The sequence below is a fragment of the Schistocerca cancellata genome, chromosome 5 (assembly GCF_023864275.1).
Source record: "Schistocerca cancellata isolate TAMUIC-IGC-003103 chromosome 5, iqSchCanc2.1, whole genome shotgun sequence".
Taxonomy (NCBI): domain Eukaryota; kingdom Metazoa; phylum Arthropoda; class Insecta; order Orthoptera; family Acrididae; genus Schistocerca; species Schistocerca cancellata.
In genome coordinates this window covers 792244162-792267484 of record NC_064630.1, presented here as the reverse complement: position 1 = coordinate 792267484, position 23323 = coordinate 792244162, and positions in this window count along the sequence as shown.

Below are 23323 nucleotides of genomic sequence, written 5' to 3'. Positions count from 1 at the left end.
ACACCGCCACAAATCTGCGACCGTCTTACTTAAGAAAAACAGTGCAAATGTTTAGCATTCAGTGCTTTATTTGTTCTCCAGCGAACAAAATAGTGAAGGATCGCATATCGATCTGTATTCTTCTGTTTATATTGCCGCCCAAAGACAACGAATTACGTTAGTTATTTTATTCCACCGTCGCTATGCGACTTCTTATTATTCATGAATCATTCTTTATAGAAAAAGTATTTGCCTTCTGGCTGAATGTGTTAACTATTTACTGTTTTAATGAAGCCAAAAGTATCGAATATCACATGTTCTACCCTCAGGAAGCTGAAGAACCCACTTCAGCCTGTCCGCCGCCACAAAAATGTCAAAGAACATCTTCTTATCAATGCCAGTGCAAGGCGTCAAACAAGTCTGCGCACCCGACAGAAACTCAGGACCCTTCACTGGACTGTTCTTCTTCACCCACCCTACAGCCTGCATCTGGAACGTTACGACAATCATCTGTTGGCCCAGTGGAGGATGTACTCCGCGGGAAGCAGTTCGTGCATGACGGGGAGGTATTGATGCCACGAGACGGTCTCCGACTTCGACCAGTAGATTCGTGCCACGAGGGCATACATGACCCCCCTCTTCCCCCCCCCCCCCCCAGTATGGTAAAAATGGAAATGTCGTGTGGCTAGGGCCTCCCGTCGGGTACACCGTTCGCCTGGTGCAGGTCTTTCGATTTGACGCCACTTCGGCGACCTGCGCGTTGATGGGGATGAAAAGATGATGATTAGGACAACACAACACAACACCCAGTCCCTGAGCGGAGAAAATCTCCGACCCAGCCGGGAATCGAACCCGGGCCCTTAGGATTGACAGTCTGTCACGCTGACCACTCAGCTACCGGGGCGGACCCCAGTATGGTGACGTAAGGCTATCTTATAGAACGGAGATTACTAGCCAAAAGAGCCGGGAATAATATGGTGTATTGCAGGGGCGGGCAAACGATGCACGCGGCTCATGAGCGCACAGCGCTGCACGTGTGCTGCTCGTGTGCAATCGTGGACCAGGGTAGTGGCGACAGCCGGCAGGTTGCGGCATTGTAGTGCCAGGCTAAGCTGCGGGCGTTGATGCGAAGCGACCACTACGTAGTGAACTTTGTGTTTCAAGAACCGTAAAATGCAGAGTGAACCAAGAACATGGAGATTTGCTAACTTTTAAAAAGGAAAATTTGAAATGTTTAATATGTGGCAGCATTCTCGCTGGTCAGCGGAAGTTTAGTATTGAAGGCCATTATAATAAATTTCACAAGGAAGAGTACATTTTATTGTCGGATTCCGAAGAGATGGGGAAATCGACTGAGCTTGAATTGAGCAGCGATTTGACGCATGGTGCAGGGAATGGCAATTGAATTTCAATGTGGACAAGTGTAATGTGCTGCGAATACATCATTTAGCTACAAAATAGCAGGTCAGCTACTGGAAGGAGTTAATTCCATAAATTATCTGGGAGTACACATTAGGAGTGATTTAAAATGGAATGATCATATAAAGTTAATCGTCGGTAAATCAGATGCCAGACTGAGATTCATTGGAAGAATCCTAAGGAAATGCAATCCGAAAACAAAGGAAGTAGGTTACAGTACGCTTGTTCGCCCACTGCTTGAACACTGCTCAGCAGTGTGGAATCCGTACCAGATAGGGTTGATAGAAGAGATAGAGAAGATCCAACGGAGATCAGTGCGCTTCGTTACAGGATCATTTAGTAATCGCGAAAGCGTTACGGAGATGACAGATAAACTCCAGTGGAAGACTCTGCAGGAGAGACGCTCAGTAGCTCGGTACGGGCTTTTGTTAAAGTTTCGAGAACGTACCTTCACCGAAGAGTCAAGCGGTATATTGCTCCCTCCTACGTATATCTCGCGAAGAGACCATGAGGATAAAATCAGAGATATTAAAGCCCACACAGAAGCATACCGACAATCCTTCTTTCCACGAACAATACGAGACTGGAATAGAAGGGAGAACCGATAGAGGTACTCAGGGTACCGTCCGCCACACACTGTCAGGTGGCTTGCGGAGTATGGATGTAGATGTAGATGTAGATGTAGCTTAAGAAGAGCGATCTCATGATACTAGATGAATCTGTCGTAGTTGCTGTTGTCACGAGAGATCTGCGACTTTCTTCCGTCATGTCTCTTATCTAACTGATTTAACATTTTATGCAGCACTGTTTTCAGTTTTTCAGGACGACAACAATAATAGCCCAGCGGTACGTGCGAGTTATAAGATTACGCTTAATATAGGGTGAGCTGGAACACCATTTGCTGAATTAATAAGTCTCGGTTAAGAGCAAACATCAGTGATGAAAATTTACGTAACTGTTTGCCCTTGTCTGTATGTAGAAATTTTGTTCCAGATATTAAACGTATTGTAAACTCCACCTGTGATAATTAAATAAAACGTATCGTAGGTAATAGGTACTCTTCCAAACTATGATTTCTTTCAAACACTCCTACTAACACTATTCCTTCATTCAATAAAGCAAGCTAGGGAACAAAACGCATTACAGAGGAAGGAGCGGACAGGAGGTATGGTGGGGAAGGGAGATAAGCGGGTGGATAGCTTACCCCTGTGTGCACGCAGAACACCTGTTAACTGCACGCGTGCAACTGCACCGCACACGTGCAGGATTCCTGCCCGCCCCAGGTGTATTGGAACCCTGATTTAATCTCACTTGCTTTAAGAAAAAAAAAGAGTGTGTAGCATTGCTTATAGAACACCCCTCTACGTACTTTATTTTTTCTTTGTTTCCATGGAATCGAAAGAAAATTAAAGATCTTTAAGATGAAATATCAGTAGTAGTGATTTTCAGATGAAACATTACGAAATATTAGTGTGGGTCTGATTGATGTGTTTAATCAAAGGTAATCAGCAGAGGCCCGAGTACAGGTATCCTCCAGTTACACGAGTGAAGCATTCTCAGTTCCCAGAATTCCTGTAACAGTGCACGAGCCTCTCCTCCCTTGTGCTCTACAGTTAGTCGTCCGAGTGGAAGTGCTTCCCTGTGAGATATTTTTAGCGGACCAGGGCGACATGTCCGGGCTGTAGGAGGGATGTTTAAGCTCCTCGCACTTGAAAGTGGATATAACACTTTTCGTGACCTCGGAGACGTGTAGATGCGCTTCATCACCTCGAAGGGAACGACCTATTGATACGTAATCAGCATGGTTTCAGAAATCATCGTTCATGTGCAACGCAGCTAGCTCTTTATTCGCACGAAGTAATGGCCGCTATCGACAGGGGATCTCAAGTTGATTCCGTATTTCTAGATTTCCGGAAAGCTTTTGACACCGTTCCTCACAAGTGACTTCTAATCAAGCTGCGGCCCTATGGGGTATCGTCTCAGTTGTGCGACTGGATTCGTGATATCCTGTCAGGAAGGTCGCAGTTCGTAGTATCAGACGGTAATCATCGAGTAAAACTGAAGTGATATCTGGTGTGCCCCAGGGAAGTGTCCTGGGACCTCTGCTGTTCCTGAACTATATAAATGACCTGGGTGACAATCTGAGAAGTTGTCTAAGGTTGTTCGCAGATGATGCTGTAATTTACCGTCTAGTAAGGTCATCCGAAGACCAGTATCAGTTGCAAAGCGATTTAGAAAATATTGCTGTATGGTGTGGCAGGTGGTACTTGACGCTAAATAACGAAACGTGTGAGGTGATCCACATGAGTTCCAAAAGATATCCGTTCGAATTCGATTACTCAATAAATAGTACAATTCTCAAGGCTGTCAATTCAACTAAGTACCTGGGTGTTAAAATTACGAACAACTTCAGTTGGAAACACCACATAGATAATATTGTGGGGAAGGCGAGCCAAAGGTTGCGTTTCATTGGCAGGACACTTAGAAGATGCAACAAGTCCACTAAAGAGACAGCTTACGCTACACTCGTTCGTCCTGTGTTAGAATATTGCTGCGCGGTTTTGGATCCTTACCAGGTGGGATTGACGGAGGACATCGAAAGGGTGCAAAAAAAGGGCAGCTCGTTTTGTATTATCACGTAGTAGGGAAGAGAGTGTGGCAGATATGATACGCGAATTGGGATGGAAGTCAATACAGCAAAGACGTTTTTCGTCGCGGCGAGATCTATTTACGAAATTTCAGTCACCAACTTTCTCTTCTGAATGCGAAAATATTTTGTTGAGCCCAACATACATAAAATAAGAGAAATCAGAGCTCGAACAGAAAGGTTTAGGTGTTCGTTTTTCCCGCGCGCTATTCGGGAGTGGAATGGTAGAGAGATAATATGATTGTGGTTCGGCGAACCCTCTGCCAAGCGCTTAAATGTGAATTGCAGAGCAGTCATGTAGATGTAGATGTAGATCGTGGAGTAGAGTCACTTCCTCTGTGAGCAGCCAAGACCGTTTGTTCTCGATGGGCATGCGTAAGCTACAGAGTGTCTCACGGTGCATCTCACTGTTAATGTTTTTCCTTGCTCGAAGAACTAGATGAGTATCGGAGAGGAAGGCAAAAGCATCTCCGAGGGCACAGCTTTGAATTTCTTAGTGGGAGGTGACGACGCATGCTTCCGTTGCATTTATGTCTCTATAAGCTGTCCCATAGCGGTATACACCAGTTTCAAGCTGTTTGGTTCTCACGACGTTTCGTAACTTTTCATTTGAATACTGCTTATACATTGAAACTAAAGGAGAAGTGCAGGAACTAATGAACTGAGTGAACCTTAATCATCATAGAAAATGGACTGAGACTGCACCGAAAGAAGACGAAGGTCATGAGGAGTAACAGATACGACGTTAGCAATAACTTAACGTAAATATCGGTTAAAACGAAGTAGAGCAAGTTAACGAATTATTTTACCTTGGAAACATAATAACATTGACGGACGCTTAAGGTACGTTTGGTGTAAGGCACTGTGTAGTGAAGCGTGGATTGAGGAAAAATTGAAAAAGAAGAGAATCGAAGTGTTTGATAAGTGGTGCAGTGGAAGAATACGGAAAATAGATGAGGAATGACAACATTCTGCCAACAATCGTTGAAAAAGGGACGTATGGAGGACACCGTCTATAAGGAGGTACTGGTTTATAAGACGTCAAGGACGTACTTTCATGTTACTAGAGTGAGATCTAAGACGAAATGGCTGCAGAAAAAATGTGAAGACATCGAAAAAGATATGATTGTCGGAAGAACAGACTCAGCATACAGGAAAGTCAAAAGAACCTTTGGTGACATTAAAAGCAACGGTGGTAACATTAAGATGGCAACGGGAATTCCACTATTAAATGCAGAGGAGAGAGCAGATAGGTGTAAAGAATACATTGAAAGCCACAATGAGGGTGAAGATTTGTCTGATGTGAGAGAAGAAGAAACAGGAGTCGATTTAGAAGAGATAGGGGATCCAGTATTAGAATCGGAATTTAAAATAGCTTTGGAGGACTTACGGTCAAATAAGGCAGAAGGGATAGATAACATTCCATCAGAATTTCTAAAATCATTGGGGGAAGTGGCAACAAAACGACTATTCACGTTGGTGTGTAGAATATATGAGTCTGGCGATATACCATCTGACTTTCGGAAAAGCAACATCCACAAAATTCCGAAGACGGCAAGAGCTGACAAGTGCGAGAATTATCGCACAATCAGCTTAACAACTCATGCATCGAAGCTGCTTACAAGAATAATATACAGAAGAATGGAAAAGAAAATTGAGAATGTGCTAGGTGACGATCAGTTTGGCTTTAGGAAAAGTAAAGGGACGAGAGAGGCAATTCCGACGTTACGGCTAATAATGGAAGCAAGGCTAAAGAAAAATCAAGACATTTTCATGGGATTTGTGGACCTGGAAAAAGCGTTCGACAATATAAAATGGTGCAAGCTGTTCGATATTCTGAAAAAAGTATGAGTAAGCTATAGGGAGAGACGGGTTATATACAATATGTACAACAACCAAGAGGGAATAATAAGAGTGGACGATCAAGAACGAAGTGCTCGTATTAAGAAGGGTGTAAGACAAGGCTGTAGCCTTTCGCCCCTACTCTTCAATCTGTACATCGTGGAAGCAATGATGGAAATAAAAGAAAGGTTCAGGAGTGGAATTAAAATACAAGGTGAAATGATATCAATGATACGATTCGCTGATGACATTGCTATCCTGAGTGAAAGTGAAGAAGAATTAAATGATCTGCTGAACGGAATGAACAGTCTAATGAGTACACAGTATGGTTTGAGAGTAAATCGGAGAAAGACGAAGGTAATGAGAAGTAGCAGAAATGAGAACAGCGAGAAACTTAACATCAGGATTGATGGTCACGAAGTCAATGAAGTTAAGGAATTCTGCTACCTAGGCAGTAAAATAACCAATGACGGATGGAGCAAGGAGGACATCAAAAGCAGACTCGCTATGGCAAAAAAGGCATTTCTGGCCAAGAGAAGTCTACGAATACCAAATACCGGCCTTAATTTGAGGAAGAAATTTCTGAGGATGTACGTCTGGAGTACAGCATTATGTGGTTGTCAAACATGGACTGTAGGAAAACCGGAACAGAAGAGATTCAAAGCATTTGAGATGTGGTGCTATAGACGAATGTTGAAAATTAGGTGGACTGATAAGGTAGGGAATGCGGAGGTTCTACGCATAATGGGAGAGGAAAGTAATATGTGGAAAACACTGTTAAGGAGAAGGGGCAGGATTATAGGACATCTCCTAAGACATGGGGAATGACTTCCATGGTACTAGAGGGTGCTGTAGAGGGCAAAAACTGTTGAGGAAGATAGAGATTGGAATACGTCAAGCAAATAATTGAGGACGTAGGTTGCAAGTGCTACTCTGAGATGAAGAGGTTAGCACAGGAAAGGAATTCGTGGCGGTCCGCATCAAACCAGTTAGTTGACTGATGACAAAAAAAAAAGAGTGAGATGCAAGGCATGAAAACTATAAGGGGACATAGGGATTTCATTACATCCCATAAATAATTGAGGTCGTCGCGTGCAAGTGCTCCTCTTAGATGAAGAGTTGTGAAGCAGGAGGGGAATTAACTGCGGGCAGCAATGAATCAGATGACTCAGAAACAAAACAAACAATTGTTCTCTGCGTATGTGATACACTTTTAAATTTCGGATGTCTCGCCACAGTACCTTCTAGAGAATCCAAAACAAAATAGCGCAGCCCTTGCTAAGGGATTATTAGTAGTTTGGCAGTAGTGGAAAAGATGCCGATGTTTCAGGACAGTCGAGATGAACTATTTCCAAGTCGCCATTGTGTAAGGGGCAATCATAAAGTTACCTTACGAAGGCCATATAGGCAGAAACAGTATGCCAATGAGGCTAAATCACCATGAGACAGTCATCCCAATGATGCACCCAGTACAACATACCCATTTGGTAAAACCCCGTGTCTTGCTATGTGAGGTAACTTCCTGCACCATCGTCCGACTGGAATCGTCGACCCTTTAAGGCCGGGTTTTACGGGATCGAAAACGTGATAATCACTTGGAGAGAGATCGGGACTATGGTGCGAGTGTTCGAGTCTCTCCCATTTGAGTTGTAATCGATGAGGCTGGCCTCCCAAATAGACCGGCGTCTTATGTCGAATGACGACCAGCTCGGAACTAGGCGCACATACCACATCGCTGGTTTTCGACAGACATGCTGCCCTATGTACATCCTTCGTCCTGCAGCCAAGAAAAGAATAACGGCACGTTGGTCCTGCTTGGACGCATTTTTTAATAGCGTCGCCATAGTTCACGCTCTGCATTCACCGTGCGCAAGCCGGACAGAAACTAGTCGCACACTAACGCCTTATCTCCATGGCAGTACTTACATAGCCTCATCGGAATCGCGCTACGTTGAATACACACTGTAGCAATGCCCTCAAACGGAAACTTTTTGAACTCCCCCTATATTACCTTTGCGTTTCTGTGATAACTTAAAACTTGGCTGCAAACTGTTGAACCCCCGCTTGGTACTTACATGCCACTGAAAAGCAGGTTCCTACGCAAACCAATACACTCTACTTGTAGCTCAACTGTGAACGGATATTGAGCCTAAAGTTCGTATTTTGTAGCTTCGTATGGACAAGTCTAGTGGCAAGCGCAGTTGTCTCTCCATTATGGGGTCCCGGCTTCGATACCCTTCCGGGTCGGGGATTTTCTTCGCCCGGGCTGGGTGTTTGTCTTGTACTCATCATTTCATCATCATTCGGAAAAATAGCGAGACTGTACTGTGTACGGGCGCTGATAACCGTGCAGCTGAGCGCTCCACAAACCAAATATCATCATCATCATCATCATCACCTACTTATGGGTAAATTGCCAGAAGTCTTAATTTATGTGATGGTGAAACAGGAAGAGCGTGAATGTGGAATAGTGTCTTACATTCGTTATCGATTGGAAGCCCATTGCCTCCAGCTATAAGAATGACGAACTTGTTAATGGAATACTTTGAGGCTATAGCCCTGGACCGGCTCTTGTGAAGCATACTAGCTTTTATCGTTGCTTCGACAACACATTCTTTGTCTGACCTCATGAACATCAGCAACATTCATGACAACATAATTTCCACGATGGAGTCACAAAAGAATAGTCCTTCCCACTGCTTGATGGTCTCGATAGCCGAGAGGCAATTAGGTGTCTCATCTACAGTGTTTACTCGAATTCAACTCACACGGACCTATAACTGCACTCGCCAGCTACCGCCGTCTATCAGAGAAACGTTTTCTTTTATCCTGGTGCAATCGAACCGGGAGCCGCTTCAGACGCTGAAAACCCGCCGAAGGATCTAAGCCACTTACGGAAGGTATTCAAGAAAAACACCTGCAACAAGTGGCAGATTTCGCAAGCTATCTTTCCGATGACGCATAGCAGGGGGCCTCCTAGAAAGTGTCGAAGAAGCTTGGATTTCTGCAGTTCCGTTGCTCGAGAGTAAGATAAATTATTGTGCCACTAAACGAACATGTGGCTACGGCCTTTGCCGCTGTGGTAACACCGGTTCCCGTCGGATCGCCGACGTTGAGCACTGTCGGGCTGGGATGGCACTTGGATGGGCGACCATCCGGTCTGCCGAGCGCTGTTGGCCAGCAGGGTGCCCATAGGCCTGAGGAGCTACTTGATTGAGAAGTCGCGGCTCCGGTCTCGGAAACTGACATACGGCCGGCAGAGCGTTGCGCAGACCAGATGCCCCTCCATATCCGCATCCAGTGACGCCTGTGGTCTGAGGATGACACAGCGGCCGGTCGGTACCATTGGGCACTCTTGGTCTGTTCGGGAGAAGTTTCTTTTAATTTTTTCCAACAAACATGTAACTGATTCGGTGTTCGATCCTTCAGCAGAAATTCGAGATCTCATGACGTCTGTGAAATACACTCCTGGAAATGGAAGAAAGAACACATTGACACCGGTGTGTCAGACACCCCATACTTGCTCCGGACACTGCGAGAGGGCTGTACAAGCAATGATCACACGCACGGCACAGCGGACACACCAGGAACCGCGGTGTTGGCCGTCGAATGGCGCTAGCTGCACAGCATTTCTGCACCGCCGCCGTCAGTGTCAGCCAGTTTGCCGTGGCATACGGAGCTCCATCGCAGTCTTCAACACTGGTAGCATGCCGCGACAGCGTGGACGTGAACCGTATGTGCAGTTGACGGACTTTGAGCGAGGGCGTATAGTGGGCATGCGGGAGGCCGGGTGGACGTACCGCCGAATTGCTCAACACGTGGGGCGTGAGGTCTCCACAGCACATCGATGTTGTCGCCAGTGGTCGGCGGAAGGTGCACGTGCCCGTCGACCTGGGACCGGACCGCAGCGACGCACGGATGCACGCCAAGACCGTAGGATCCTACGCAGTGCCGTAGGGGACCGCACCGCCACTTCCCAGCAAATTAGGGACACTGTTGCTCCTGGGGTATCGGCGAGGACCATTCGCAACCGTCTCCATGAAGCTGGGCTACGGTCCCGCACACCGTTAGGCCGTCTTCCGCTCACGCCCCAACATCGTGCAGCCCGCCTCCAGTGGTGTCGCGACAGGCGTGAATGGAGGGAAGAATGGAGACGTGTCGTCTTCAGCGATGAGAGTCGCTTCTGCCTTGGTGCCAATGATGGTCGTATGCGTGTTTGGCGCCGTGCAGGTGAGCGCCACAATCAGGCCTGCATACGACCGAGGCACACAGGGCCAACACCCGGCATCATGGTGTGGGGAGCGATCTCCTACACTGGCCGTACACCACTGGTGATCGTCGAGGGGACACTGAATAGTGCACGGTACATCCAAACCGTCATCGAACCCATCGTTCTACCATTCCTAGATCGGCAAGGGAACTTGCTGTTCCAACAGGACAATGCACGTCCGCATGTATCCCGTGCCACCCAACGTGCTCTAGAAGGTGTAAATCAACTACCCTGGCCAGCAAGATCTCCGGATCTGTCCCCCATTGAGCATGTTTAGGACTGGATGAAGCGTCGTCTCACGCGGTCTGCACGTCCAGCACGAACGCTGGTCCAACTGAGGCGCCAGGTGGAAATGGCATGGCAAGCCGTTCCACAGGACTACATCCAACATCTCTACGATCGTCTCCATGGGAGAATAGCAGCCTGCATTGCTGCGAAAGGTGGATATACACTGTACTAGTGCCGACATTGTGCATGCTCTGTTGCCTGTGTCTACGTGCCTGTGGTTCTGTCAGTGTGATCATGTGATGCATCTGACCCCAGGAATGTGTCAATAAAGTTTCCCCTTCCTGGGACAATGAATTCACGGTGTTCTTATTTCAATTTCCAGCAGTGTATTATGTAGCCGTCAGCATCAGTATCGAATACCTCGTGGGTGTTGACAGTTTTATGTCAAACAGCGAGTACTACTGACAAAACCGCGTGCGGCGTGGTCGCTGTTTCCGCCTGCGGTATAATGAGAAACCAGTGGTACTAGATCTTGCCATGGGAACGGACGCCAAGTTTCTTTCCATGAGACATTTGTGACTAAATGGAAATATATTTTCTAATAAAGCGTTATAAAAAAGAAGGGGTCGAAATAAAAGTTTCTGACAGTCTCAATGAAGTCGGCCGCCTGCATCAGAACGCTGCCGGGGATTCGGCCATTTGAAGGTTTAAGGGTTCGCGGCGTGTGCACGTCGAAAACTTTACCGAACAAGGTGCTAATCAACAAATTGTAATTACACATAAAAAGTGTATTTTTGTGCAAACGTGCGCTTTTTAAATGGAATAATGCCTACTGAATTAACAAACAGAAAATAGGGCAAATTAGAGTGTCAGAGGAGTTTGTTGCAGGATAATGCCTACTGAATTAACAAACTGAAAATAGCGCAAATTAGAATGTCAGAGGAGATTGTTGCAGGACTCTGCCGCGAGTCGTTCACAAAACAACGTATTTTGAGAAGTACCCCACACCCACACTTGTACAATACCTGTGGTAGCGTACACTAGAGAACAACATTTGTACATACACTAGTTATATGGATAGTGCCCAGCAACGAGGCAGTTGACCCTAACTGGATGTGTTCAAAATGACGAACGGCAGCGGCAATGCAGGCTTGGTGTCTGGTACAGAACGACTGTAGCACACGTACTAACATTTCAGCGGAGATTAACGAGTAGACTGCAGTAAGATATCGTTGCATATTATAGGCTGTACTTGGTATATTCTTGTAGACAGCGTCATTCAGCTTTCCCCACAGAATACAGTCCACAGACATCAAATCCGGGCTATGGGCCAGCCTAGATACGGGTTTCTGCTTCCAGTACAACGATTTGTAAAGAATTAGTGAAGACAAGCTGTAGTAATTTTTGAAATATGGGATGGCTGATACTTGTTGGTATCACAAGTTCCTCCAAGTATACAGAGGAACTTCTCCTAGTATATGTTGAAGATGATCCGTTAGGACGCTACGATTCTTGTGGGCGTTCAGTGTTCCGTCTATGAAAAGCGGGTCTTCGAGGTGATGGTTTACCATCCCACACCACACGTTTACACTCCATGGACGCTGAAGCTCCATCTGACGAAGCCAACGGAGATTGTCAACAAAACAATAGTGCACGTTTCGGCGGTGTACTTGCGGGTGATTGGTAAATATGGCTTTATCACTAAACAAGATATGTGATACACCTCGAGTATCCTGTCTTAATGCCCATATACAGAAGTTAACACTATTGTCATAACCGTTTCCATGCAGCTGTTGATGGAGGGAGATGTGACAGGGAGGATCAACAGCACCAGGAGCAAGAACGTTCAGCTCTCATTTCTTTGCTCCTACTACTTTGCCTGTGTGCTGCACTACAAGTTCAGTATAACAGGTTGAAGAGGTTGATAAACGTTTCACGTATGTTGGTGTATCTTGCCACATGATGTGCAAGAACGAACTGCAGTCTTCCTACACTCTCCATACACCATGTACATGTCGGCTGTTTCTGCTTTGGTAAATCCCATCATCCACTCATGACCTACTGCCTGGAGTGCCACACACCGACCAGCAAGTTGCAGCGCACTCAAGGAACACATAAGAACGCTGTAAGCAAACAGCATCGTACCTAGCAACTAGGCGCTGTGAAAGTCTCAGTGTGGAAATTTTTCATAATGCGATCTCTTTATACGATCTCTCAAACTAATCGCATTCGAATACTGCAACAAACACAACTGACATTGTAATTTACACTACTTTTAGTTCGTTATTGTCAACAGGCGCTGTTCCATTTAAAAAGTGTACGCCTTCGAAAAGTCCTTTTCCTAAGTATTGTTACAATCTGTTCATCGGCTAACAAGACGAGCCCCTGAGAATCAATCCGTTCTGTGAAATTCGCACATCAATAGCATTTCCCATTTCCGCAATATCTGCGGTGCAATAATTAGGTGATTCACTCTGTGTAATGACGACAGTAGCAATCAAACAACCATTATCCCTTGACGCTGACCAATGAGACATCGGCCCATAAGCTCGCGAACTTTTAACCAATTTACGCTGCTGGGAGGTGCAAAGAATCTTATGAGCATCCAGCCGTTTTGAAATGAAGCACGAAATAAAATACTCACTAAGCGTGTTGCAGGATCTTGCTCGCAATTCGTATGGATCTTGGAAAATCTAAAGTGTAATTTCTCTCCTTACCCTTGGCTGCGCAGGCACCAGAATTTCGTAAGAAGACGTTACAGCTACGCGGAATTTGTCCACATGGTCGAATTTGGACACTATCAACGGGTAAAATATTTTATTTAAATAAGATCGCACTGACGGAACTACGATATTTTTAAGTGCATAAGTTAAGAAAACACACATTCCCGAACACGAATAGCTTACCTTAATGATAAACTTTGTCCAGGATGGCGGAAGAAATGAAGGGGTCGGTAGAAGTACACGACGTACCACGAAGGAAATATCCGGATGGAACGAATATCATAGACGAGAAGCACAAGTACTGAGAAACAAACGATTACAGTTTCAGGAAAAAAGGACGATTAATGCAAGAGAGTGAGTTTCACAAACCGAGCAGGTCAATAATGCGTAAAACCACATCTAGCCGATGTGCAACAGGTTAATCGCACTGGCATTGATTGATGTCCTCTTGAGAGATATGATGAAAAATTCTCTCGAATTAGCGCACTGGCAGTACAAACAATCGCCGGGCGCAAGCGGGCATTTTCTTGCTGCAACGTAAGCCCCGAATGGGTTGTTACGAAAGGTAACAAAACGGTGTTTAGAGTATCGTTGATGTACTAGTGTATTCTAAGGGAGCCTTGAGTGACAACCAAAAGTGTCCTTCTATGATTAGAAATTGTACCCAAACCCATCACTCGTGAATATCGGGCCGAATTTCAGGCAACAGTCAGGTTAGTATCCCACTGCGTATCCGAGGCGTCTCCAGGCACATCTTATCCATGGTATCACTGAGTGGGTGGAATTGTCTTTAGTGACGAGCTCTGCTTAAAAATGAGCCCCGATGACCAGCGAAGAAATATAGGGTATGATTCAGAAGTTTTAAAACTTAACTGAGAACTAGAAATTTGTTGGACATTTAACTACAGCGGACTAAATGTCTTAAAAATATGATCCTTCAGCATCAACACAGCTCTGCCAGCGCGTCTTCCACTGTTCGTAGCCCTTCTGGAAGGATTCGGCCGTCATGTTGGTAGCCACGAACAGACCAGACCTCATCGACGGTGTCAGTGTTGAGACAGGGATTAGTGATCATGATGTTGTCATTACGACTATGGTTACGAAAGTTAAAAAGTCGGTCAAGAAGGCTTGGAGAGTATTCTTACTAGAAACAGCAGATAAGCTGTTTTTAGCATCCCACTTAGTGAATGAATCGACTTCATTTAGTTCCTGTACGATGTACGTGGAAGAATTATGGGCAAATTTTAAACACATTGTACATAACGCATTGGGCAAGTATGTGCCGAAAAAGTGGGTTACGTACGGAAAAGACCCACCGTGGTTTAACAGCGCAATTCGGAGAATGCACAGGAAGCAAAGATCGTTGCACTCGCGGTACATGAAAGATCGTGTGAATGAGGACAGGCGAAAGTCAGTAGAGATTCGTGCTGCTGTAAAATGAGAGATGCGCGAAGCATACAACCACTACCAACATCATACCTTAGCAAAAGATCTTGCTGAAAACTCAAGGAAATTCTGGTCTTATGTAAAATCGGTAAGCGGGTCGAAGGAGTCCATCCAGTCACTCACTGATCAATCTGGCTTGGCAACGGAGGACAGCAAAACGAAAACTGAAATTTTGAATTTAGTATTTGAGAAATCCTTCACGCAGGAGGATCGTACAAACATACCGCCGTTCGAGTCTCGTACAGTTTCCCGTATGGAGGACATAGTGATAGACATCCCTGGGGTTGTGAAGCAGCTGAATGGGTTGAAAATAAATAAATCGCCAGGTCCTGTTGGGATTCCAATTCGGATTTACAAAGAGTACTCTATTCCTTGGCTCCTTACGTAGCTTGCATTAATCGCGAATCTCTTGCCCAACGTAAAGTCCCGAGCGACTGGAAAAAAGCGCAGGTGACGCCTGTAAATTAGAAGGGTAGAAGGACGCATCCTCAAAATTACAGACCAATATCCTTTACATCGGTTTGTTGCAGGATTCTCGAACATATTCTCAGTTCGAATATAATGAAGTTCCTTGAGACAGAGAAGCTACTGTCCATGCATAAGCACGGCTTTAGAAAGCATCGCTCCTGGGAAACGCAACTCGCCCTTTTTTCACATGATATCTTGCGAACCATGGATGAAGGGTATCAGGCGGATGCCATATTCCTTGACTTCCGGAAAGCGTTTGACTCGGTGCCCCACTGCAGATTCCTAACTGAGGTACGAGCATAGGGGATTGGTTCCCAAATATGTGGTTGGCTAGAAGACTTCTTAAGTAATAGAAACCAGTACTTCGTCCTCGATGATGAGTGTGCATCGGAGGTGTTGGTATCATCTGGAGTGCCCCAGGGAAGTGTGGGAGGTCCGCTGTTGTTTTATATCTACATAAATGATTATTTGGTTAGGGTAGATAGCAATGTGCGGCTGTTTGCTGATGATGCTGTGGTGTACGGGAAGGTGTCGTCGTTGAGTGTTTGTAGGAGGATACAAGTTTTGTTCAGCTGAAGCCGCACTGCAGGTTTCTGCCGTCAGAGCGCTCGAGAGCGCAGTGAGACAAAATGGCGACAGGAGCCGAGAAAGCGTATGTCGTGCTTGAAATGCACTCACATCAGTCAGTCATAACAGTGCAACGACACTTCAGGACGAAGTTCAACAAAGATCCACCAACTGCTAACTCCATTCGGCGATGGTATGCGCAGTTTAATGCTTCTGGATGCCTCTGTAAGGGGAAATCAACGGGTCGGCCTGCAGTGAGCGAAGAAACGGTTGAACGCGTGCGGGCAAGTTTCACGCGTAGCCCGCTAAAAATTGGCTCATGCCACAACTGGAGACCGACAGCGCCGACTTCAGCTTTCAACAAGATGGTGCTCCACCGCACTTCCATCATGATGTTCGGCATTTCTTAAACAACAGATTGGAAAACCGATGGATCGGTCGTGGTGGAGATCATGATCAGCAATTCATGTCATGGTCTTCACGCTCTCCCGACTTAACCCCATGCGATTTCTTTCTGTGGGGTTATGTGAAAGATTCAGTGTTTAAACCTCCTCTACCAAGAAATGTGCCAGAACTGCGAGCTCGCATCAACGATGCTTTCGAACTCATTGATGGGGACATGCTGCGCCGAGTGTGGGAGGAACTTGATTATCGGCTTGATGTCTGCCGAATCACTAAAGGGGTTCATATCAAACATTTGTGAATGCCTAAAAAAACTTTTTGAGTTTTTGTATGTGTGTGCAAAGCATTGTGAAACTATCTCAAATAATAAAGTTATTGTAGAGCTGTGAAATCGCTTCAATCATTTGTAATAACCCTGTACATTCAAGGTTAACGTTATAATCCATCGACCTTACAGATGGATGTTAAGGCCACTCAGCGTACCATTACCCCAAAGCTGCATCAAGTCATAAGAATATAACTGCCAATACCTTTGCGTAGTCCCGTCATTCACATTTGACACAGTGCATAGCTTTAACCGACGAGTGCAAAAAATGGTTTAAATGGCTCTGAGCACTATGGGACTTAACCGCTGAGGTCATCAGTCCCCTAGAACTTAGAACTACTTAAACCTAGCGAACCTAAGGAGATCACACACATCCATGCCCGAGGCAGGATTCGAACCTGCGACCGTAGCGGTCGCGCGGTTCCAGACTGAAGCGCCTAGAACCGCTCGGCCACGCCGGCCGGCCCGACGAGTGCAGTTCTGCATTGTGAGTTCGTACTTAGTTAATTAATTGCATCACTTTTGAATGTTTATTGTGTGGTATAATAACTGTCTTCTAATATTTATATCCTCTAGATGACTTTTTTTTGTTTCTGCAGTGGTTCCATTTCTGCATGACACGACTGCAAAAGGAAGCGTGAGGTAATCAGTGACATGAAAAATCTATGCTTCAGCAGTAAACCAAATCGCGTTTGTTTTAAAAACTGAGTCGTGATGCACCTACAGAACTTGAAGAGACGGTTTCTGGAGCGTGCCACTGACGTGCCTTGTTTTACGTGCAGCGTGATGGCGAGCACTGGCTGAATGTGTCGCTTCTTTGACGGTGACATTTTCTGAGAGGATGATAAAATTAAATGAGAAAGCCACAGTTTTTCGTTATGAATACAGCCTTCCAAAATTCTTTCACAAAGAAGACGAAGTAAATATTCCAAAATTCGAATCGAGAACAGCTGCCAACGTGAGTAACGTAGAAGCAAATATCCTCGGAATAGTGAAGCAACTTAGATCACTAGATAAAACAAGTCTTCTGGTCAAGTCTGTATACCAATTAGGTTCCTTTCGGAGTATGCTGATGCATTATCTCCATGCTTAACAATCATACACATCCATTCGTTCGACGAAAGATCCGTATCCAAAGACTGGAAAGTTGCACAGGTGACAGCAATATTCAAGATAGATAGAAGCAGTAATCGACTAAATTACAGGTCCATATCGTTAAGGTCGATATGCAGCAGGATTTTAGAACATATATTGTGTTAGAACATTATGAATTAAATCGAAGAAAACGGTCTATTGACAGACACTCAACATAGGTTTAGAAAACATTGTTCCTGTGAAACACAACTATCTCTTTTTTCACTTGAAGTGTTGAGTGCTATTGACAAGGGATATCAGATCGATTCCGTATTTATGGATTTCCGAAACGCTTTTGACACTGTACCACACAAGCGGATCGTAGTGAAATTGTGTGCTTATGGATTACCGTCTCAGTTATGTGATTGGATTTGTGATTTTCCGTCAGAGAGGTCACAGTTCGTAGTAACTGACGGAAAGTCATCGAGTAATACAGAAGTGATTTCTGGCGTTCCCCAAGGTAGTGTTATAGGCCCTTTACTGTTCCTTATCTATATAAACGATTTTGGAGACAATCAAAGCATCCGTCTTTGGTTTTTCGCAGATGACACTGTCGTTTATCGACTAATAAAGTCATCAGTAGACCCAACCAAACCGCAGAACGATTTAGAAAAGATATCTGAATGGTGTTAAAAGTGGCAGTTGACCGTAAATAACGAAAAGTGTTAGGTCATCCACATGAGTTCTAAAAGAACTCGTTAATCTTCGGTTACACGATAAATGAGCGTAATCTACAAGCCGTAAATTCAACAAAATACCTAGGTATTGCAATAACGAACAACTTAAACTGGAAGGTGCACATGGAAAATGTTGTGGGGAAGGCGAACCAAAGACTGCGTTTTATTGGCAGGGCACTTAGAAAATGTAACAGACCTACAAAGGAGACTGCATACACTACGCTTTCCGTCCTCTTTTAGAATACTGCTGCGAGGTGTGGGATACTTACCAGATAGGAATGACGGAGTACGTTCAAAAAGTTCAAAGAAAGACAGCACGTTTTGTACTATCGCGAAATATAGGAGAGAGTGTCACAGAAATGATACAGGGTTTGGGCTGGAGATCATTTAAAGAAAGGCCTTTTTTGTTGCGACGGAATCTTCTCACGAAATTCCAATCACCAATTTTCTCCTCCGAATTCGAAAATATGTTGTTGTCATCGACCTACATAGGGAGGAACGACCACCAAGATAAATAAGTGAAATCAGAGCTCGTACGGAAAGATACAGGTGTTCATTCTTTCCATGCGATATACGAGATTGGAATAACAGAGAATTGTGACGATGATTCGATGAAACCTCTGCCAGGCACTTAAATGTGATTTGCAGTGTATCCACGTAGAGCCTCGCGGGATTAGCAGCGCGGTCTGAGGAGCTGCAGTCACGGACTGTGCGGCTGGTCCTGGTGGAGGTTCGAGTCCTCCTTCGGGCATGGTTGTGTGCGTTAGTCCTTAGGATAATTTAGGTTAAGTAGTGTGTAAACTTAGGGACTGATGACCTTAGCAGTTAAGTCCCATACGATTGCACACACATTTGAACATTTATCCACGTAGATGTAGATGATTTTTACTTATTGTTGTTCACTGTACTTTCCGGCACCAACTGTTCATGTGTAACGGTAGTTCCGATCCATAATCCACAATACTAATATTAGGCGTTTTGTCTATTCTTAAGATCTCATCCCCACGTTGTTTTCATTATTTTAGCTGTAATAGTCGCATCTTTATCGTGAATGTTTGTTTTGTCAATACTTCGCATGCATATTCACGGCATCCGTCGCAGCTATCTTCGCTGCTGGCATGCGAGTAAGTTGGCGACCTTTATGCTGTTCCCAGAATGAGATTTTCACTCTGCAGCGGAGTGTGCGCTGATATGAAACTTCCTGGCAGATTAAAACTGTGTGCCCGACCGAGACTCGAACTCGGGACCTTTGCGTTTCGCGGGCAAGTTCTCTACCATCTGAGCTACCGAAGCACGACTCACGCCCGGTACTCACAGCTTTACTTCTGCCAGTACCTCGTCTCCTACCTTCCAAACTTTACAGCAGCTCTTCTGCGAACCTTGCAGAACTAGCACTCCTGAAAGAAAGGAGACATGGCTTAGCCACAGCCTGGGGGATGTTTCCAGAATGAGATTTTCACTCTGCAGCGGAGTGTGCGCTGATATGAAACTTCCTGGCAGATTAAAACTGTGTGCCCGACCGAGACTCGAACTCGGGACCTTTGCCTTTCGCGGGCAAGTGCTCTACCATCTGAGCTACCGATGCACGACTCACGCCCGGTACTCACAGCTTTACTTCTGCCAGTACCTTATGCTGTTATTAGAATTGTATTATTACCTTCAGCTGCCGGCGGGCAGTGATATAGATCGACGGGGTGAGGTGAAAATGTGTGCCCAGACCGTGACTCGAACACGGTATCTCCTGCTTATATGGCAGACGCTCTATCCATCTGAGCCACCTAGGGCACAGAGGATAGTGCGACTGCAGAGACTATCTCGCGCACGCCTCCAGCAAGACCCACATTCCCACCTTTTATGTCCACACACTACATTCGTAGTGTCACACCCCAACACACTCATTACTCGTGGAAGCAATTCTTGCCAAGTCCCGTAAGAGTTCGAGGATTGTGTGTGCATCTGCACAGAAGAAGAAGGTCATGGCCGGTATTGCCAGAACGATATACTTATATGGACATGGTGTCTGTTCTTTCGGACATGTCCGAAAGAACAGATAGCATATCTATATAAGTATATATTACTGCCGTTACGTCTACTTGTATCACACTCTGTGGTTATGCGAACGACACGTAGGGACTGTCAGCAGCAAAACATGAGCCTTTCACGTGAACGTCAGAGAAGTGCAACACTCTTCTGGATAATCAATTTCATTTATTGTAATAGTACGATCAGATATTTACATTAAAGGTGCATTGAGCTCTGGGGGTGAATTTTCACTGACGGAAAAAAATCGCAAGACCCAAAGGTAATACATGTAGCGTAACGAAATCTCGGGAACACATTTGTCTAGGTAACATAGTTAAGTGATTAACGTTGGGGGATCACAGGTAACTACAATGCGATAAGCCAATGTAAAATAAAGGGAAATGCTGGTACATTAATAACCGTCGTAACCACTAAAATGTTGAATGAAAGCATGCAAATGCGCAAGCATTGTGTTGTAAGATGTCAGTTGTCAGCATCTGTGAATACAGATGCGATTAAATCTGTTTCTGGATGACACTGGAGTTATCGTCCAATGAAGTCTCGTCTGTGCTAGATTTGAGACAAATATGGTGATCGAGTAGGCCAAGGCAACATGTCGGCTCACTGTAGAGCAAGCTGGGTCACAACAGCAGTGTATGGATGAGTGTTATCCTGTTGGAAAAAGAACCTCCTGGAATGCTGTTCATGAAGGGCAGCACAACGGGCCGAATGTCCAGATTCACGTACAGACTTGTAGTCGGCCTGAGTGGCATAACCACGAGAGTGCTCCTGACGTCATACGAAATCCCAGAACGTAACTCCAGCGTGTCTAGCACGCATACACGTTGATTGCAGGCCCTAGACTGGCCCCCTGGTAACGAACACAGAGCAATCACCGCACAGATGCACAATCAGCTTTCATCAGAAAACACGACAGACCTCCACCCTACCCTCCCAGTGAGTTGTCGCTTGGTGGTTGTGGTGACACAGCCAGACACCACACTTGCTAGGTGGTAGCATTTAAATCGGCCGCGGTCCGCTAGTATACGACGGACCCGCGTGTCGCGACTGTCAGTGATGGCAGACCGAGCGCCGCCACACGGCAGGTCTAGTGAGACGTACTAGCACTCGCCCCAGTTGTACAGCCGACTTTGATAGCCATGGTTAACTGACAATTACGCTCTCATTTGCCGAGACGATAGTTAGCACAGCCTTCAGCTACATTTGCTACGACCTAGCAAGGCGCCGTATTCAATTGATATTGAGATTCTATTAATATATCATCAAGAGCGATGTTCTACAAATGTGGATTAAAGTTAAGTATTCCAGAAGCTACGTACTTTTCTTTATAGCATTCATTACGTATCCTGTTTCAGACCTCACGCCAGCCTGCGTGAGTTTAAGCGCGTGTCTTTCGGCTTCCTCTCATTGTGTCTAGGCTGTCTTGTCTAGACACAACAGTGGTGGTATGGTGTCAGTGGAATGCACACCACAGGACGACTGGCTCGGAGCTGTCCTTGAAGTAACCGATTTGTAACACTTCTGTGTGTGACTGTGGTGTCAAATGGTGCTCATATTGCTTCGGAAGGTTAATTACGATGCGCCAGAGCCATACGTCGAACACAATAGTATTTTCTTTTGGTGGTGCCACATAGCCGTCCGGAGCCCGGTCTTCTTCCGGCCGTCCATTTTCGTGACCATCTTGACAGCTGTCGTGCAGAGTGGCTACATTTATGATCAAGTCCTGTAGTATCGCAGAAGGAACATGCATCTTCTCGTGGCTCTGTTACACGACCACGGTGAAACTCAGTGAGGTGTTGGCGTCATAAAGGCATTCTTGGCTAACATCAACTAAACATGTCTATTTTGAAAGGTAACTAATGCTCGCGATCGCTACAGCGTGTATAGGGGAACTCAGGGCCGAACGGGATACCTAACGTTTAACAATTTCTATAAAATAAGGGAACACAAGGGAACACTTCTTAAAGTGATAAAAAATCACCTTGTAGTCCAACCTAATGTACCTTATTTTAAAATCACTTACAACAATACATTTTGAATTTTTTACAATTTTTCAAAGAAAGTCTTGCATATTTCCCGTTCCACGCCAGCCACGGGGGAGAGTCGGATAAGGGTATTTTTTTTTTAAATTATAGCATAAACGTTGCATTTTAATTACGAATATCGTATTAAACTATGACAAAATGTTGTATAACAGGCAATTCAGACTAAGTAACGTGTAATTTAAACAATTAAAAATTCATTCTTCAAAATAAAAAAAAATTTTTAATGTCATTCTAAGAAATGTACAATGCTTAATAACCACCAAACCACTAAATACTAGCCCTTTCGACAATAGTCACAAAGCAGTATTTCCTCTTCATCTTCACTGTCTATGCCAGCACATGAATTGTGTGCCCACTCTGGCATTAGACCCAGCTCTCATTAGAAACGGAGTAGAAGTCCCCACAGTAGAGACACTCAGCATCCTCTCTCTCTCTCTCTCTCTCTGATTCTCTCTTTTCCATCTTCTCCTTCTTTTTATTTTTCTTAAGGTCTTCGATGTCTTCTGTTCCGGTTTTTTTTGGTGTAAAGTTTGATATTTTTGCCTTAAGTTGCATTGCACGTGACGTCTCTGTCCTGACATTGTTCATATTTGTGCACCCTCCTCCTTTCTGTAGGCCTACTTTACGTGCGACATCTGCAGTTCCTTCTTATAAGAGGAATCTGTTAATACGACGGTTTTTCCTTTTCGTCTTGTAGTCCGCCGAGTATTTTGACAGATTAGTGGGATTGCAATGACAGCCCCGGGCGATATCTGGAAAGCTGAGTTGTTCGGCGAACATAGCTGGTTGGGAGAGTCTGGCATCCATGAACATGCAGAATGGGTTTGCTTTCTACTTGCATCAAAATATGACGGGGCAGACCGCGAAACTATCCCATTCTGCCCCGTGCCGTTTCGCCCCAAGAGCACTTTTGAGGTTAACTACTTTTATGTAGTGTAATAACTGACGTATTTAAGCGCATTAAATAACTAAAGTGTAACAAATTCCATGCAGTTTACGGGAATGTGTCATTTTCGGGTATTCAATTAACAATTAACAGCTTACCTGGCGTTGAAATTCACCAAACGTTAGAACAACGCAAGCGGTAACATGACGGTCAACGATTCAC